Source organism: Salvelinus sp. IW2-2015, linkage group LG4q.2 (assembly GCF_002910315.2).
Source record: "Salvelinus sp. IW2-2015 linkage group LG4q.2, ASM291031v2, whole genome shotgun sequence".
In the NCBI taxonomy this organism is placed as follows: domain Eukaryota; kingdom Metazoa; phylum Chordata; class Actinopteri; order Salmoniformes; family Salmonidae; genus Salvelinus; species Salvelinus sp. IW2-2015.
In genome coordinates, this window is record NC_036843.1 from 16,371,247 (window position 1) to 16,390,880 (window position 19,634).

Below are 19,634 nucleotides of genomic sequence, written 5' to 3' on the forward strand. Positions count from 1 at the left end.
CTTTGGTGGACTGCTGGCAGAAATAGTTGTTCTTCTGGAAGGTTCTCCCATCTCCACAGAAGATCTCTAGAGATCTGTCAGAGTGACCATCGGGTTCTTGTCACATCCCTGACCAAGGCCTTCTCCCCTGAATTGCTCAGTTGGCGGCCGGGCGGCCAGCTCTAGGAAGAGTCTTGGAGCTTGACTGACAAATTCACTCGACCTCATGTCTTGGTTTTTGGCTGACATGCACTATCAACTGTGGGACCTTATATAGACAGGTGTGTGCAATCAATTGAATTTACCACAGGTGGAATCCAATCAAGTTGTAGAACCATCTCAATGATGGATTAATGGCACGGATGCACCTTATGATCAATTTCTAGTTCCATAGCAAAGGGTCTGGTATACTTATGTAAATAAGGTATTTCTGTTTTCGCTTTAGTCTTATGGGGTATTGTTTGTAGATTGATGAGAAAACAATTTATTTTATCAATTTTAGAATAAGGCTGTAATGTAACAAAATGTACATAAGTCAAGAGGTCTGAATACTTTACAAATGCATTGTATTTGGTACAGGGTGAACGTTCCTCACCCATAACCCTGATATAGATCATCTGATGGCTTATTATTGACATATGATAATACAGGTAGAAGAGCTGATATGGAGTTATATCAGAGGTAAAGCCAACAGTCAAGCAACCACTTCCCTCACACTGCAGTCAGTAACCCCACTTCTGCACCACAAGAGAGGAGAGAGAGAGAGAGAGGGGGGGGGGGAGAGAGAGAGAGAGAGGAACTGGAACGAGGGAGATATCGAGAATGAGGGAGAGAGAGAGAGAACTGGAACGGGGAGCAGATCGAGAATGGGGAGAGAGAGAGAGAACTGGAATGAGGGAGAGATCGAGAGAGAGAGAACTGGAACGAGGGAGAGATCGAGAGAGAGAGAACTGGAACGAGGGAGAGATCGAGAGAGAGAGATGGAATGAGGTAGAGAGAGAGAGAATGAGGTAGAGAGAATGAGGTAGACAAGGCAGAGAGAGGTAGAGGGAGAGATCGGAGAGGAGACTGGAATGAGGGAGAGATCGAGAGAGAGAGAATGGAACGAGGGAGAGACGAGAGAGAGAGAATGGACATGAGGTAGAGAGAGAGAGAATGAGGTAGAGAGAATGAGGTAGACAGAGAGAGAGGAGTAGAGGGAGATCGAGAGAGAGAGAACTGGAACAAGGGAGAGATCGAGAGAGAGAGAACTGGAATGAGGTAGAGAGAGAGAGAATGAGGTAGAGAGAGAGAGAGAAGGTAGAGGGAAGATCGAGAGGAGAGAACTGGAACGAGGGAGAGATCGAGAGAGAGAGGAACTGGAACAGGGAGAGATCGAGAGAGAGAGAACTGGAATGAGGTAGAGAGAGAGAGAATGGGTAGAAAGAATGAGGTAGACAGAGAGAGAGAGAGGTAGAGGGGAGATCGAGAGAGAGAAATGGAACGAGGGAGAGATCGGAGAGAGAGAGAGAGAACTGGACATGAGGTAGAAGAGAGAGAATGAGGTAGAGAGAATGAGGTAGACAGAGAGAGAGAGAGGTTAGATAGGGAGAGATGAGAGAGAGAGAGAACTGGAACAAGGGAGAGATCGAGAGAGAGAGAACGTGGAATGAAGGTAGAGAGAGAGGAGAATGAGGTAGACAGAGAGAGAGAGGTAGAGGGAGAGATCGAGAGAGAGAGAACTGGAACGAGGGAGAGATCGAGAGAGAGAGACTGGAGACTGAGGGAGAGATCGGAGAGAGAGAACTGGAATGAGGTAGAAGAGAGGAGAGAGAATGAGGTAGAAAGAATGAGGTAGACAGAGAGAGAGAGGAGGTGAAGGGAGAGTTGACGAGAGAGAGAACTGGAACGGGGGAGAGATGAGAGGAGAGAGAGAACTGAGATGAGGTAGAGAGAGAGAGGAGAGGTAGAGAGAATGAGGTAGACAGAGAGAGAGAGAGGTAGAGGGAGAGATCGAAATGAGGGGGAGAGTGCCGCATGTGCTATTGTTTATTTTAATTAGCTGCTCGTTAAATCATGTCAGTTTGCAAAACAAATATATAATTCTTTGTCTGATTTTCCCACTCCACTCTTATGACTTCTGGCTGCATGACCACCGTTGGAGAGCGAGACAAATGGCTGAGAGACAGAGTGACAGAAGAAATGCTAATTCTGCCCATATTTTGTAGAGAGGAATGTTACAAAAGTAAATCAATTAAACGTTATAAGAAAATAAGGAGAGAAAACCAGTCAGTGGTATGTATATATGGAAAATTAAAGGTGAAGCTATTGCCTTTTGAGAGAGAGAGAGAGAGAGAGAGAGAGAGAGTTTGAGAGGAGAGACTGAGATGAGAGAGAGAGGAGAGAGAGAGAGAGAGAGAGAGGAGAGAATGAGAGAGGAGAGATGAGGAGAGAGAGAGACATAGTGGCAAGCCCTAAACGGTGGGCCCTGCAGGCTTCTCCGCGTCCTTAAAGAACAGCTTTCTCCGGCTTCGCTTCGTTTTCACATTCTGCACTAAATCAAAAAAACAAAGGTGAGTAATGCTGCATCGCTTTATGTCGCTTCACGCCTGTTTTATAAGTTAAAGATAGAGAGGAGAGGAACCTCCGATATGATAGCGAGGAAGCGTTCTCGCCCTCCCCTCGTCTCCTTGGAGTAGCTTTTTGAAAGGATCCTTTTTGCTAGTTTATGATAAACCCGTAGATAAGGTGCTACAATTCTGTGGGCTGGCTTAAACGTATTACAAGTGTGTCTGGGATGCCAGTGGACTTGATTCCATCTGTATTTACACTTACAGCAGATTATTCAGCCTTGTGGCCCCGGGCTGCCCTGGCCGGAACTGCCTGATATTTGGGCCTTGTTTGCTTTGTATTAAAGACACCTCCAAGTTAATTGCTATGCACTTCCAGGTCAAAGTGCATCTCTGTTTCTCCTTTCCCAGCCTTATAAATGTTTTATTTACTAAGATCTTCTGTCCATTTCTCATTCTATGCGAATAGTGGACTCAATCAATCTCACTCAGGGTTTAAAATCTTTTATTTACCTCTGAGAAGCAGAACTATGGAAGCAATGAGGTCTAATAGAAAGGCAGACTATGGAAGCAATGACGGTCTAAATAGAAAGCAGAACTATGGAAAGGCAATTGGGGTCTAATAGAAAGCAGAACTATGGAAGCAATGAGTTAATAGAAAGCAGAACTATGGCAAGCAATGAGGTCTAATAGAAACAGAACTAGGAAGCAATGAGTTAATAGAAGCAGAACTATGGAAAGCAATGAGGTAATAGGAAAGCAGAAACTTATGGAAGCAATGAGTTCTATAGAAAGCAGAACTATGGAAGCAATGAGGTCTAATAGAAAGCAAAACTTGGAAAGCAATGAGGTCTAATAGAAAGCAGAAACTATGAGGAATGACGGTCTAATAGAAAGCAGAACTATGGAGGCAATGAGGTCTAATAGAAAGCAGAAAACTATGGGAAGCAATGAGCGTCTAATAGAAGAGGAACTTCATGGAGCAATGAGTCTAATAGAAAGCAGAGGACAGTGATGTTGGTAAACAATGATAGAGGGTTGAATCTAAGTTCTCCAGTTCAATCGCGTCGGCGGTCTAATCTTTCCTGGAAAAGCAGAGCGCCACGGAATTTGACTGGCAAACAGAAACTCGCTCCAACGACCCTCCCCTAACTTGGGCATGCGGTGCTCCAAATGGGCACTGTCAGGTTAGCTATGGAGGCAGTAAACCGTCAATCTATTGCTGTGTCACGATTCATGCTTAAGGACCCCTTCTCTCTTTTGTTTCTTGGAGAGACAGGTTTACGTATGCCTCATTTTCTCTCTCTCTCTCTCTCTCCTCTTCTCTCTCTTCTCTCGTCTCTCTCTCTCTCTCTCTCGTCTCTCTCCTTCTCCTTCTTCTCTCTCTCTCTCTCTTGTCTCTCTCTCTCTCTCTCTCTCTCTCTCTCTCTCTCTTCTCTTCCCTCTCTCTTGTCTCTCGTCTGTCTCTCCTCTCAATTCAATTCAATTCAATTCAATTTGCCAATGACGGTAACAGTGTCTTATTGCCAAAAGCTTATTTACCAATATAAAAAAGAGAATCAAAATTGTCAACGGGACACAGTAACAACAATAACCAAGTTGTCAAAATAACCATACATTGAACAATAACAATAAACTACAGTGAGTACATGTGCAGGTTGATTGGTCTGTCAGACACTGTCGCTCAACTTCTCTTCTCTCTCCTCTCCTCTCTCTCTTTCTCATCTCTTCTCTCTCTCCTCACTCTCTCTCTCTCTCTCTCTCTCTCTCTCTCTCTCTCTCTCTTCTCTCTCTTCTCTCCCTCTCTCTCGTCTCTCTCTCTTCTCTCCCTTCTCTTCTCTCTGTCTCTCTCTCCTCTCTCTCTCTCTCTTGTTTCTCTCCTCTCTCTCCCTCTCTCTTCTCTCTCTGTCAATTCAATTCAATTCAAGGGGTTATTGCATGGAAACATGTGTTAATTGCAAAGCAAGTGAGGTAGATAATATACAAAGTGAAATAACAATAAAATTAACAGTAAACATTACACATCAGAAGTTCAAAACAATAAAGCATTACAAATGTCATAATTATATAATACAGTGTTGTAACAATGTACAATGGTTAAAGACACAAGTTAAAATAAATTAAACATAAATATGGGTTGTATTTACAATGTGTTTGTTCTTCACTGGTTGCCCTTTTCTTGTGGCAACAGGGTCACAAATCTTGCTGCTGTGATGGCACACTGTGGATTTCACCAGTAGATATGGGAGTTTTATCAAAATTGGAATTTGTTTTCGAATTCTTTGTGGACTGTGTAATCTGAGGGAAATTGTCTTCTTAATATGGTCATACATTGGGCAGGAGGTTAGGAAAGTGCAGCTCAGTTTCACCTCATTTTTGTGGGCAGTGAGCACCTAGCTGTCTTCTTTGAGAGCCATGTGTCCTACGGCGGCCTTTCTCAAATAGCAAGGCTATGCTCACTGAGTCTGTAGCAGTCAAGCTTTCCTTGCAATCAGGCCTTTATGGTAGAGTGGCCAGACGGAAGCCACTCCTCAGTAAAAGGCACATGACAGCCCGCTTGGCGTTTGCCAAAAGGCACCTAAAGGACTCTCAGACCATGAGAAGGAAGATTCTCTGGTCTGATGAAACCAAGATTGAACACTTGTCTGGAGGAAACCTGGCACCATTCCTATGGTGAAGCATGGTGGTGGCAACATCATGCTGTGGGGATGTTTTCACCAGCAGGAATGGGAGACTAGTCAGGATACAGAGAGATCCTTGGTGAAAACCTTCTCCACAGCACTCAGGACCTCAGACTGGGGCGAAGGTTCACCTTTCAACAGGACAACAACTCTAAGCACACAGACAATGCAGGATTCGCTTCGGGACAAGTCCCTGAATGTCCTTGAGTTGCCCAGCCAGAGCCCGGACTTGAACCCGAACAAACATCTCTGGAGAGAACTGAAAATAGCTGTGCAGCGATGCTCCCKACCTAACCTGACAGAGCTTGAGAGGATCTGCAGAGAGGAATGGGAGAAATTCCTCAAATACAGGTGTACCAAGCTTGCAGCGTAATACAAGACTCAAGGCTGTAATCGCTGCCAAAGGTGCTTCAACAAAGAACTGAGTAAAGGGTCTGAATACTWATGTATATGTGATATTTCAGATTTTTATTTGTAATAAATTAGCAAACGTTTCTAAAAACCTGTTTTTGGTTTGTCATTATGGGGTATTGTGTGTAGATTGATGAGGGAAAAAGACGATTTAATCATTACAGAATAAGCCTGTAACATAACAAAATGTGGAAAAAGTCAAGGGGTCTGAAAACTTTCCAAATGCACTGTATATCAGCAATGGCGGGAAGTCCTAAAAAATGGGGCAGTGAGACCAATATTTCTTACACTATCCACAAAGACACCCTCACAACTCAACACCCCCCCAAAATGACTCAACTGTCCACTTTAGGGATGTCACTCCTGGGCCCTCCTCCCTGTGGGGTGAGGCTGGTGGTAGTGGGGCTGACCCCTGTGGTAGGTTCGGCCGGTCAGACCTCAGCTGCTGACTGTCTGTCAAAACCACCTCCTGTGGCCAATGGCTGGGTCCACAGGGCCAGGAAGCTCAAGGTTGTCGCTACTTTGATCCGGATAGCAGCAGTAGCTGCTGCTCCTCACACAGCCACYACTTTGTTCCTCCGTTACTCCTCTATTCTCCCTACTCTGTCTCGCCCCTTGGCACAAAACCCACTTAAACCACTGGAAAAGCAGAGAAAAATTGGGAAACAAAATACAGCAAAAACACAAGGGTGAAATAGAGGGGGGAAAAAAAATATTCTTCCCCGCAACATCTACAAGCTCTGACAACTGCAACAGGGTGTTTTCCGGCAGGGCTCTCAGGCATCTCCTTTTGACGCTTCGCCCTGCCCTTCTTTTTAACAGATATGATAGTTATTGTTCAAATCCGAATGGAATGGACCACGGCCAATCCTGCCCGGGGCGTCAACACACCTGTATGAAAGAGGCCTTTTGTAGCAACCTGGCAACGCTGCTAACCTGCACCTAGCTCTACCAGTTTTTAGGCTGTTAAGGAGGGGGAAGAATGCACGCCGCTGTCTCTCTCTCTCTCCTTCTATCTCTCTTTCTTTCTCTCTCTTCGCTCAGAATGCACCCTAATCACTCCCCTTATTAACCCCCTTTCTTCTCCAGGCAGTCACCTTTGCTCTGGAATGTTTTACTGCTGCTATTATTGTTGATTATCACCGGCAGAGGAGGGATTAGGGAGAGGAGTTGGTCTACATCCTCTTGTTGGCCCTCAGTCTCTATCCCCCTCTGGATTTCTCGCTCTTTCCCCCAAAGACAACATCTTATTAACATGCATAGGTGCACTAAAGGTGTTCCTACCCCTGTCTGGGCAAACTGAGGCTCAGGGGGAACAACAGCTGTGTTTTCCCTTGTTTAAAGTGGAGTTGAAAACATCCAGCTCATGTCAATATTATCCTCTGTCAAGGATCTCTGGCGCGGGCCATGTGACAGAGGTCTTCAGCGCTGGAAGGTAACTCTTCATTCCTCAAAAGCCAGCCTCTCACCTTTAGGGTTGGCCAGGGCTCTCCGTTTCATGCAGGGCCAGCATGAAATACCACAGGCGCACGCTGGCAATATACATACACACACAGACACACACAGACACACACAGACACACACAGACACACACAGACACACACAGACACACACAGACACACACAGACACACACTGCCTGAAACACGTAGGAAAAGAACTCATCCAAACAGATAGAGATAAGTACACACATACTGGAATATGGCTTCTTTTTCTATGTGTCTCAGTGTGTGGGTGTGTTTCCTCCAGCCCATATGTTGAGTTGCCCCCCTCCCCTCTCCTTTTTTCCTAAAAAGCACCAGCGCAGGTCAGAACCCTCAGAGCACCTGGGGCCAGTCAACTGGTCTCTGTCATTTAATTCCAGCCCAGCGACCAGGGTAAGACTCCACAAAACCTCTCAATTATCTGCCTTTTATTGACTCCACAGAGAGATAGAAAAAGGGAGAGAGTCCTCCGACTGACCATTACTAAATTATGCCTACAACCACACACACACACACACACACAACACCACACACACACACACACACACACACACACACACACACACACACACACACACACACACACAACACCACACACAACACACACACACACACACACACACACACACACACACACACACACACACACACACCCCCCCAAAGTGCAGGGAGGGTCAATAACCTCTGGGGCTAGAGCTCTCTGGCTCTCACACACACATTAGACCCAGTCTCCTAAAAGGAGTGTTCGCGAGGTCGCCCACCGGCCCCCCATTCTCTGTGCTCTACAGAGAGCCTCCCCTGCCTCCCACTGCCTGCCATGCCGCGGCCTGCTTTCCCTTTCCCCACAATGCCCAGCGTGCTGGGACCCTTTGTGTGTCTCCGTGGGGAAGTTCAGGTAAATCTCTGTTTTCGATCCTCCGCTCTCTAATCGTAGGGCAGCCTTATCGCCAACAAATATGCGGGCCTTTTTCGTTTCTCTCATTTCCTGCCGCTCTTGCTCTCCTTCCTTTCACCTCTGTCCCTTTCTCTTTTCTCTTCTTGTCCTCAGTAATCGAGGAGAAAGAGATTACGCCAACTCTCAACTCTCTCCCTCCCCCCCTTATTGTCAGATATCAAACGGAACGGCTTTGTGGATTACCAGGGGAAACATGATGGAGGTGTGAGATTTTCAACAAAATGTAGTGTCAATATTAATGCATCCGTCTAGGCAACACAAGTGGTCTGCGCGCATGCCAGCCAGACAGGGAAAATAAGACCAATCTATTTCTTTGCTTCATATCAAACAATGCATTCCCCCTCTCTGGTTATATGAGACTATAATAGGCTCTCAGCTCAGCTCAGGCATGCTCCTAGAAGAAGGGGCCTGCAGAGGGGCTCTCAACCTGTTTTTCTCCTTACGCAAACACCACACACACGTACTCACACTCACATGAACACGGAAAGCACACACACACACACACACACACACACACCACACACACACCACACACACACACACACACACACACACACACACACACACACACACACACACACACCACACAGCCCCACACACACACACACACACACACACACACACACACACACACTCCTGATATTCATTTGCATGTGGAAGAGACAGAAACACAGAGCCAGTGGGAGGCTAGAAGGGTGCCCCCATTAAAAAATGTTCTTTCTCCCTGTCGTTTTTTTCTCACACTCCCTTACTAGTAACCATGAATTTACGGCAGTGAAAATGCACAGCAGTTTGAGCAATTAAGGAGTGACACCTAAATCTGTCTGGGAGACTGCATGGGTTCCCCAATGCCAGGACTCTGAGCTTCTGCTCCTTCTGCTCTCGTGGTGTTAAAGAAGTATCGGGAGTGATGAAAAACGTGTGTGTGTGGTGTGTGGCAGAGTGTGTGTGAGACACAGGTAGGGAATGAGTCTGTGTGTAGTATTTTGTCTGTGTTAGTGGCTGTGAGAGTCATCAGTCAAATACTGCAGGCCCTCTGACTCTCTTAAATAATTAATTGGACCCTCAATCACTAGAAACACACACGCAGACGGACACACTCTCAGAAAGCACCGTTTAGGGGTAGAAAGCCAGACATCAGTCCAGTGTTAGAAATAGATTTGTTGGGAAGGCTGGCAGCATTGACTGTAGAGCAGCCAGACGTGTCCAGCGTCTCCTGAAGATTGCCTACGGCTCAGAGATAAGATACTGTCTATGCTTGCACACATTTTGTCTCCTTCATATGTGACTAGGCCTGAGTTTACAACTACACAGACACTAAGAGCACAATTCAGACAAACTCTGTAGCAGAATCACATAAATATATACTTTCCCCAATACTCAAATGAAACCATAAGAGATTTCTGTCAGTGATCGATCAATGGCCTCTCTATTCCTGATATTATTTATAGCATCTCACTGACTGACTATGGGTTAAACACAGCCCAAATGAATGAAATAATTAATAAAGAGAGAGAGAGAGACTTCCAAAAAGCATTTGATTGTATTTGGCATACAGGACTGTTCTACAAAGTTATTGAAAGTGGTGTAGGGGATAAAACATATGACATAATTAAATCAATGTATACTGGCAATACGTGCAGCATTAAAATTGACAAGAAAAMAACAGAATTCTTTAACCAGGGGCGGGGCCTTCATCAGGGTTGTAATCTGAGCCCTGCACTCTTCAATATTTACATCAACGAATTGGCCACTATTCTAGAAAAATCCTCAGCCCCTGGTGTTAGTCTCCACAATTCAGAGGTTAAATGCCTACTCTTCACAGATGACGTATGCCTGCTGTCACCCACAGCACATGGCCTACAGCAGAGACTGGACCTGCTAGAACAGTACTGCCAGACCTGGGCCCTGGCAGTAAACCCCAAAAAGACTAAAATAATGATTTTCCAGAGAAGATCTAGATCTCAGGGTATTAGACCAAAGTTCTCAATTGGTACAAAATATATAGAGTACTGCACACACTACAATTACTTAGGTTTAAAAATAAGCTCAACTGGACACCTTAATGAGGCAGTGAATGAACTGAGAGAGAAAGCACGCAGGGTATTCTACGCCATTAAAAAGCAAATTCAAATTGAAATACCTATTATAATTTGGCTAAAACGAATTGAATACGTCATTGAACCAATTGAACTTTATGGCAGCGAGGTGTGGGGTCCACTTGCAAAACAAGATTTCATCAAATGGGACAAACATCCCATTGAACCCTGCATGCAGAGTTCTGTAAGATTCTCCTACATGTCAGAGGAAACTACAAACAATGCATGCAGGGCGAATTAGGCAAATATCCACTAATATAAAAACTCAAAAAAGAGCAATTAAGTTTTGGAAACATCTAAATTTATACAGTGACCCTCTCATATCATATACCAGCCTGCAAATGCCAAAGAGTGAGCAAAGAAAGAGTCCCTCATCCAGCTGGTCTGGGGCTGAGTTCACAAAACTGTTCTTTACTACACACTGAAGCCTCAGACCAGAACATCCAATAATCAGGATAAACACAAATTACAACACAGTCAAACAAAACTATAGCCTTATTGGGAACACAAGCACAAAACACAAAAGCAAATGCAGTGCTATCTGACCCTAAATCGACAGTAACCGTGGCTAAAATATTTTGACAGTTGGTTACTGATCAAAACCTTAGAAAAACCTTGACAAAGTACAGGCTCAGTGAGGCACAGCCTTGCCATTGAGAAGGGTAGACACAGGAAAACCTGGCTCCCTGTAGAGAGGAAGGCTGTGCAACCACTGCACACAGAGAACCTGAGACCTCTCTGATGAGAATAAGGCTACCCGTCCTGTTGGGGGAGGACGCAGAGAGCTATGGGTTGGCAGCGCTCTACATTGCTGCTCTGCCATAAGTTGAGGGACAGTGTCTGACAGACCAATCAACCTGCACATGTCTTCTTACTGTATGTTTTATTGTGTTATTGTTCATGTATGATTATTTTTGACACTTGGTTTATTGTTGTTCACTGTTGTCCCGTTGACATTTTGATTCTCATTTTTATATTGTAATAAGCTTTGGCAATATGTACACTGTTACTTCATGCCAATAAAGCAAATTGGAATTGAATTGAGAGAAGGAGAGGAAGAGAGAGAGAGAGAGAGAGAAGCGAGAGAGAGAGGAGAGAAGGAGAGGAGAGAGAGAGAAGAGAGGAGATAGGAGAGAGGCGAGAGGAGAGAGAGACGAGAGGAGAACTGAGAGGAGAGACGAGAGAGTGTGGCGGGAGAGAGAGAGAGAAAAGAGAGGCGAAAAGAGATTCAGATGAATGAATAGAGAGAGAGAGAGAGAGAGAGAGGAGAGACGAGAGAGGGACGAGAGAGAGAGAGAGGGAGATTGAGAAGACCGAGGGAGAGAGAGAGATGAGAGAGCACTTCCTAACTCCTGCCCAATGTATGACCATATTAGAGAGACATATTCTCCTCAGATTACACAGATCACAAAGAATTCGAAAACAACCAATTTTTGATAAACTCCCATATCTACTGGGTGAAATTCCACAGTGTGCCATCACAGCAGCGAAGATTTGTGACCTTGTTTGCCACAAGAAAAGGCAACCAGTGAAGAACAAACACCATTGATTACAACCCATATTTATGTTTATTTATTTTAATTGTGTGCTTTAAACCATTTTGTACATTGTTACAACACTGTATATATATATAGACAAATTTTGTAATGTCTTTATTGTTTTTGAAACTCTGTATGTGTAATGTTTACTGTTAATTTTTATTGTTTATTTCACTTTTGTATATTATCTACCTCACTTGCTTTGGCAATGTTAACACATGTTTCCATGCCAATAAAGCCCCTTGAATTGAATTGAATTGAATTGAGAGGAGAGAGGGGGGAGATAAGGGGGGAGGAAGAGGAGAGGAGGAGGAAGAGGAGAGGGATAGAGAGGAGAGTGAGAAGAGGGAGATTGAGAGAGGAGAGAGGAAGAGAGGAAGAGAGAGAGAGAGATGGAGGAGAGAGAGAGGAGAGAGAGAGAGAGAAGAGGAGAAGGAGAGAGGGAGAGAGAAGGAGAGACGGAGAGAGAGCGACGGAGAAGAGAGAGGAGAACAGGAGAGAGAGAGATGGGAGGGAAAGGAGCGGGAGGGAGAGGAAAGAACTATCGAGAGCGAGGAGAGATAGGAGGAGGAGGGAGGGGGATGACGGGGGGGGAAGAGGGGAGATGGGAGGAAGGAGAGGAGAGGAGGCAGCGAGGAGAGGAGAGGCGCGGGGAGAGAGGAAGGGGGAAGGACGAGGGGGGAGGAGAGGAGGAGGGAGGAAGGGAGAGGGGGAAGAGAAGAGGGAGAGGGGGGAGAAGAGAGAGAAGAGAGAAGAGGAAGGGAGAGAGAGAGGGAGAGAGAGATGAGAGAGAGAGAGGGAGGGAGAGAGAAAGAGAGGGAGAGAGAGGAGGGAGAGAGAGAGAGAAGAGGAGACGAGAGAGGACAAGTCGGAGGGAGGAGAGAGAAGAGAGAGCGAGAGAGAGAGCTGTCCCCAGAGGACTAAACAACCTGGCAGTTGTTGCACAGTATTGTGAAGGTGAGTGTTCACAGGCTAACGTGGTACATTGGAGGGTGCCTTGAGCTTGGTGGGTGTGTTGTGTGTAGTGTGAGGTAAAGGTGACGGTTGTGACAGAGAGTCCCTGGGGCCGTTTGTGTTAGGGAGCAGAGAGGACAGGAGACATACAAGAGCTCTTCTTTATGTCCAATTCTAACCAGTGAACCTAAGACAGTGTTTTACTTCTTCCTTCGTGTCCAGGCCTGCTCTTACTCTCCTCTCTATTCATCTCTCTCTACCTCTCCTGCTCTCTGTCCAGGCCTGCTCTCTACCATCTCTCTCTTATCTCTCTCTCTACCTCTCCTCTCTTCTGTCCAGGAAATGCGTCTCTATCTCTTCTCTACCTTCTCTCTCTCTCTCTTGTCCAGGCATGCTCTCTACTTCTCTCTTATTTAATGTCATTCAATTCAATTCAATTCAAGGGTTCTCTTTATTGGCATGGGAACATGATGTTAACATTTGCCAAAGCAGTGAGGTAAATATATACAAAAAAGTGGAAATAAACAATACAAATTAACAGTAAACATACACATACGAAGTATATGTAGAATATCTCTCTATTTCTATCTCTACCTCTCTCTCTCCTCTGTACCAGCAGCATGCTTCTACCTATCTTCTCTACCTCTCTTCCTCTCTCTCTCGTCCAGGCATGCTCTCAACCCTCTCTCTCTCTCTCTGTCAGGATGTCTCTACCTCTCTCTCTACCTCTCTCTCTCTCTCTCTCTGTCCAGGCATGCTCTCTACCGTCTCTCTACCCTTCCTCTTTTCTTCTCTACTGTCCAGGGCATACTTTTAACCTCTCTCTACCTCTCTCTCTCTCTCTGTCCAGGCATGCTCGCAACTTCTCTCTCCTTCTGTCAGGCATGCTCTTCGCCTTCCTCTCTCTCTCCTCTCTCTCTCTCTCTCTGTCCAAGGGCATGCTTCTTCCACTCTCTCTCTACTCTTCTCTCTCTGTCCAGGCCTGCTCTCTACCTCTCTCCTACGTTCTCTGTTCCAGGCATGCTCTCTACCGTCTCTCTCTAACTCTCTTTCTTCTCTGTCCAGGCCATGCTCTCCACCTCTCTCTCTACCTCTCTCTCTTCTCTCTTCTCTGTTCCAGGAAACTGCTCTCTACCTCTCCTCTCTCGTCTGTCAGGCCTGCTCTCTACCTCTCTCTCTCTCTGTCAGGCCTGCTCTCTACCTTCTTCTCTACCTCTCTCTCTATTTTCTCTCTCTCCTCTCTCTCTATCTTCTCTGTCCAGCGCTGCTCTCTACTCTCTCTCTACCTCCTCTCTCTCTCTGTTCCGGGCTTGCCTCTCTACACTCTCTCTCTACTCTCTCTCTCTCGTCAGGCTCTTCTCTACATCTCTCCCATCTCTCTGTCAGGCATGCTCTCCACCTCTCTCTCTACTCCCTCTCTCTTCTCTCCTCTCTCTCTCTCTCATGTTCAGGCCTGCTGCTCTACTCTCTCTCTAACTCTCTCTCTCTCTCTCTTCTGTCCAGGCCTGCTCTCTCCTCTCTCTCTCTCTGTCCAGGCCTGCTTCTCTACCTATCTCTCTAACCTCTCTCTCCTCTCTGTCCATGGCAGTACTTCTACCTTTCTCTACTCCTCTCGCTCCTGTCCAGCGCATGCCTCTTCTCAACCTCTCTCTCTCTCTGTCAGGCTGTTCTACCTTTTCTCATCTACCTCTCTCTCTCTCTTTGTCCAGGCCTGCTCTCTAACTCTCTTCATCTCTGTCGCCGAGGCTGCCCTCCGCTCTCTACCTTCTCTCTCTCTCTCTGTCCAGGCGATACTTCTACCTCGTCTCTCTACCTCTCTCTGTATTTCTCTCTCTACCTCTCTCTCTTTCTCTCTTGTCCAGGCCTGCTCTCTACCTCTCTCTCTACCTCTTCTCTATCTCTCTGTCCAGGCCTGCTCTCTACCTCTCTCTCTCTCTTTCCAGGCCTGCTCTCTACTCTCTCTCTCTACACTCTCTCTATCTCTCTGTCCAGCGCTGCTCTCTACCTCTCTCTCTCTCTGTCCAGGCCTGCTCTCTACCTCTCTCTCTACTCTCTCCTACCCCTCTCTCTCTCTCTGTCCAGGCCTGCTCTCTACCTCTCTCTCTACGTCTCTCTGTCCAGGCCTGCTCTCTACTCTCTCTCTCCCTCTCTCTCTTCTCTCTGTCAATTCAATCAATTCAAGGGCTTTATTGGCATGGGAAACATGTGTTAACATTGCCAAAGCAAGTGAGGTAGATAATAACATAAAGTGAAAATAAACAATAAAAATTAACATAAACATTACACATACAGAAGTTTCAAAACAATAAAGACATGACAAATGTCATATTATATATATACAGTGTTGTAACAATGTACAAATGGTTAAAGCACACAAGTTAAAAAAAATAAACATAAATATGGGTTGTATTTCCAATGGTGTTTGTTCTTCACTGGTTGCCCTTTTCTTGTGGCAACAGGTCACAAATCTTGCTGCTGTGATGGCACACTGTGGAATTTCACCCAGTAGATATGGGAGTTATCAAAATTGGATTTGTTTTCGAATTCTTTGTGGATCTGTGTAATCTGAGGGAAATATGTCTCTCTAATATGGTCATACATTGGGCAGGAGGTTAGGAAGTGCAGCTCAGTTTCCACTCATTTTGTGGGCAGTGAGCACATAGCCTGTCTCTCTTGAGAGCCATGTCTGCCTACGGCGGCCTTTCTCAATAGCAAGGCTATGCTCACTGAGTCTGTACATAGTCAAAGCTTTCCTTAAGTTTGGGTCAGTCACAGTGGTCAGGGATTCTGCCACTGTATACTCTCTGTTTAGGGCCAAATAGCATTCTAGTTTGCTCGTTTTTTTGTTAATTCTTTCCAATGTGTCAAGTAATTATCTTTTTGTTTTCTCATGATTTGGTTGGGTCTAATTGTGCTGTGTCCTGGGCTCTGTGGGGTGTGTTTGTGTTTGTGAACAGAGCCTAGGACCAGCTTGCTTAGGGGACTCTTCTCCAGGTTCATCTCTCTGTAGGTGATGGCTTTGTTATGGAAGGTTTGGGAATCGCTTCCTTTTAGGTGGTCCTCTTCTCTGTCCAGGCCTGCTCTCTACCTCTCTCTCTCTCTGTCCAGGCATGCTCTCTACCTCTCTCTCTCTCTGTCCAGGCCTGCTCTCCACCTCTCTCTCTACCTCTCTCTTTCTCTGTCCAGGCAGCTCTCTACCTCTCTCTCTCTCTGTTCAGGCCTGCTCTCTACTCTCTCTCTACCTCTCTCTATCCTTTCTGTCCAGGCTGCTCTCTACCTCTCTCTCTCTCTACCTCCCTCTCTCTCTCTGTCCAGGCATGCTCTCTACCTCTCTCTCTCTCTGTCCAGGCACTACTTCTACCTCTCTCTCTCTCTACCTCCCTCTCTTCTCCTGTCCAGGCATGCTCTCTACTCTCTTCTCTCTCTCTGTCCAGGCCTGCTCTCTACCTCTCTCTCTACCTCTCTCTATCTCTCTGTCCAGGCATGCTCTCCACCCCTCTCTCTACCCTCTCTCTCTCTCTCTCTCTCTCTGTCCAGGCCTGCTCTCTACCTCTCTCTCTACCCTCTCTATCTCCTTCTGTCCAGGCATGCTCTCCACCTCTCTCTCTACCTCTCTCTCTCTCTCTCTGTCCAGGCCTGCTCTCTTACCTCTCTCTCTCTCTGTCTAACTCCTGGAGTGGTGTCAATTCTGAACGCTACCTAGTACCCACCTACTCCACCTATCTTTCCCTCATTATCTCTCTGTACATCTCTCTCTTTCCTAACACCATTGTAATCACATCCACAACAACCTTAATGTATTTTTGTGCATAATGTACGGCTGGGTGCGCTATGGCTGCGAGGCAAGGTGCCTGCGATGCCAATAACCCCACCCTATAAATCAATACAGGCCTTTGTTTGATTCAGCAAGCTTTGCCAGGGTTCAGCTTGTTATGGATGAAGTATCAATAAAATAAGTGCCAAACGCCCCCCCCCTTGATGAGGTTATCAGAGGAAGCTGGAGGTATTAAGCCAGAACTATTATGCAGAGCCAGGCTTAGGGAGAGAAAGAGAGGCTCACAATGAGGCCCCTATCAGTATAATCTGGGATTTTCCCCCAGCCTTATGAATATTTATCTCCCCCATTATCACCAATGATGTTTCAATTGCACCTTGCACTGAACATGTGCAGGATGCCACATGTCCTCCTGCTTACAGTGGCTCTCAACGCGGAGAGAGACGTCGGTGTTGTCCATAGCCCCCAGACATCACTAGCCGCTTTATCTTCGGCATGATTTGGAGGGGGGACATCAACATCAGTGTAATCTGTGTTCATTAGTAAGGTCTGGTGGGTCTGATGATGAGAAACAAAACTACTTCTCATACATTTAGTCTCTCTGCAATACTGTATGCATGACATCACTGATTCTGATCCCAGACTCGTATCAATTCCAATGCCTGTCCTATTGGTGCTTGACATTGGTAGCAAATGCTGGACTTTAGTGCTACATAACAGGCCGATATTCCAGGCCCTTCCAGCTGTAGTGTCTGAAAGCCCACGGAGAAACATTCATTCCAACGAGCTCTAAAGGCAAATGGAAGCTCATAAATAGAGATTTGACTGTATAGACATTTTATCGGCCAGGGAACCCTCTAACCCAGGGAGGGAGGAAAAGAGAGTAGCAAGTTCATCACATGTCGGTGCCAAGAGCTACACCATCCACCTGACAGTTGGTGAGCGGCAGATGTCACACTGTACAGACGTTTTAATTTATTAAAATTCTGGGGGCTATGCATTGCATCACCCGACGTGTCATTTTCTGATCATTCTATTTGCTGTTGGTGGCACAAAAACGTGACCAGTCTAAAAGTGGGGCAGGTTTGTCCACAACACAAGATGTCGGCCTACAGATGCACGATTTATTCACAGTTTTGTATGGGAAGCTCGTGCATATTGGATATGCTAAGTCGTGCGGTATGAATTGTAACACCACCAGACGCTGCTTGTTGCCTTTCACACGAGCAATTTGAATGTTCACTATCTGCGTGAGCCTCTATAAGCCGCCTCTGTCGCCAGCGGCCCGAGCGGCACTGCACATGCTGTGCGGCTGTTGCTTTGCCACCCTGTCTCGGGATGAGAACTCGAGAGCTATTTCTGCTCTGCTACACTAATCACGCCTCTTTCGTCGTCTGGTTTTACAGTGGCTCCCTTAGTGTGCGGTGGACGATGAGCTTGCCGAAAGTGATAGGTCTCGGTATGCACCGGTCGGCGAGGGCGACGCTTCGCCGCCCTGCCAGTCAATAGGTGATAGAGTCCCATTATGATTTTTAGCTGGCCTAGTTAATTTGGCATATTGACTCAGATTTGCGCGTTTACTATTGGGATAGGTTTGACAATACGTACAGGCTAAAAGTTGTATGAATTGTAATCAGGCATTGCTGTGTCTTATATTCTTTTATGTATCATAGTTTATACGTTCTTATGCATATAGGCAATTGGGACTACCAACCCTCGCCTACAGAGTCCATTTATTGCTCTTTAGTACATTGCCCTGCTATCCCGAAGCTGTCCATCGTTTGAATCCACAGCGTATCCTCTATTGGGCTACTTGATCTATATCTCGGCCCTTTGGGAATGTCTTGCCTATGTGAGGTTCCGTGCGATCGACCCTTGCCTGGAGGATTACACAGCTTTAGGTGCGAGCTAACATCAGCCTGAAGAATTATAACCTGAGTCTTCGAGATGTCTGACAGTGCTAATGAATAGAGTTGCAAAGCAGGTTTAACAGACGAAGTCTTATCTTGCTGGAGATAGGAGGTAGTAGGTAGGTACGTTCAGTTTGGCACCATGTTTGTCCTTTCAGGAGAATTAAGAAGAGTGGAAGCTCAGCCTTCTAGTGCGTCTCTGGAGGACGGCACTTGAGCGGGGCACGCACGTCAACAGCATGGCTGGACATTCCCCTGAGTTTCACCATTCGCGAGAGGTATATAAATCCTGTCCAGACTTTGTGCTTTTGATGCCAGGGAGAGCACTTAATCCTAGGAATTCCCGCTCTCGCGATCAAAGAGATGCTGTATGAAAGGTTATAGGGTGGTATCTTAGAAGACGTCTGCTTTAGCAGAAGTGGATGGAAGACATTCATGTCAAGGCGGAGCACAAGCTTAAGTCTAATTAGCTAGCCTGAGGTGGCAAGCTGATAGCAAAAGGTAGAGTATAGGGCACCCATTAGTAAAGTCAGGACGAGACGGTGGCAGGTTGCACGGTGGCTAAAAGAAATTGCAGATTTGACTAATATTGGTTGTAGCTGATATTAATATTCCAGGAACGCGCGGGTTCAAGTGTAGCTTGTCAACCATAACACTTAGTTACTCTCCATATGAGCCATGCCAACTCCTGACCAGGGTTTGTTGCTTGGGGCTGGGTCATTACCTCGGCTGGTGCCATTGGTTTATGCAGATGATTGGGCTTTGGTCGATTGGCGCCTGGCTGATTTGCAGCTACTGGTTATCCTGCGCTAGCTGGGCTTATTCATGAACACGGCATCCTCATTCTTTCTCCCTCGTTGCTTTACTTTTTAACCTGTCTACCTGCACTGGACAATAATTACTCCTTTTTCCCCCATTTGTGTTTTTTTTTTTTTTTTTTGTATTCTCCATGAATTCTCTCTCATCCCACTCTCTGTCACCCTTTTGCTCTCTGCTTGTGTGCGTATATCTCTCTTGCGTATATCTCTCTAGTTCTCCGCTCTTTCCAGCTCTTACCCCTGAACAGAATTACCACCTTAAATAAAAGGAGTCTCGCCCACGCAGGCAGCTCGACTTCATTCAAACGCAGGCCCTTGTTATTACAACCCACCATAAACCAAGCCATTGAGGAATAAAAGAGCCAGGAGAAGAGAAGTACAAGACACCCCCTCCCCTCTCTTTCTCTCCCCTCCTCTCCCCAGCTCCCCTCCCCCCCTCTCCCCTCCCCTCTCCCTGCCTTGCCTGGAATCTTCTAGCACGGG

General features: G+C 46.2%; 1 protein-coding gene across 1 annotated transcript in view; it reads right to left on the bottom strand.

Moving 5' to 3' along the window:
- The window catches only part of LOC111963408 (homeobox protein Meis2-like), a 150,436-nt gene that overhangs the window by 12,450 nt on the left and 118,352 nt on the right, over positions 1-19,634 (bottom strand).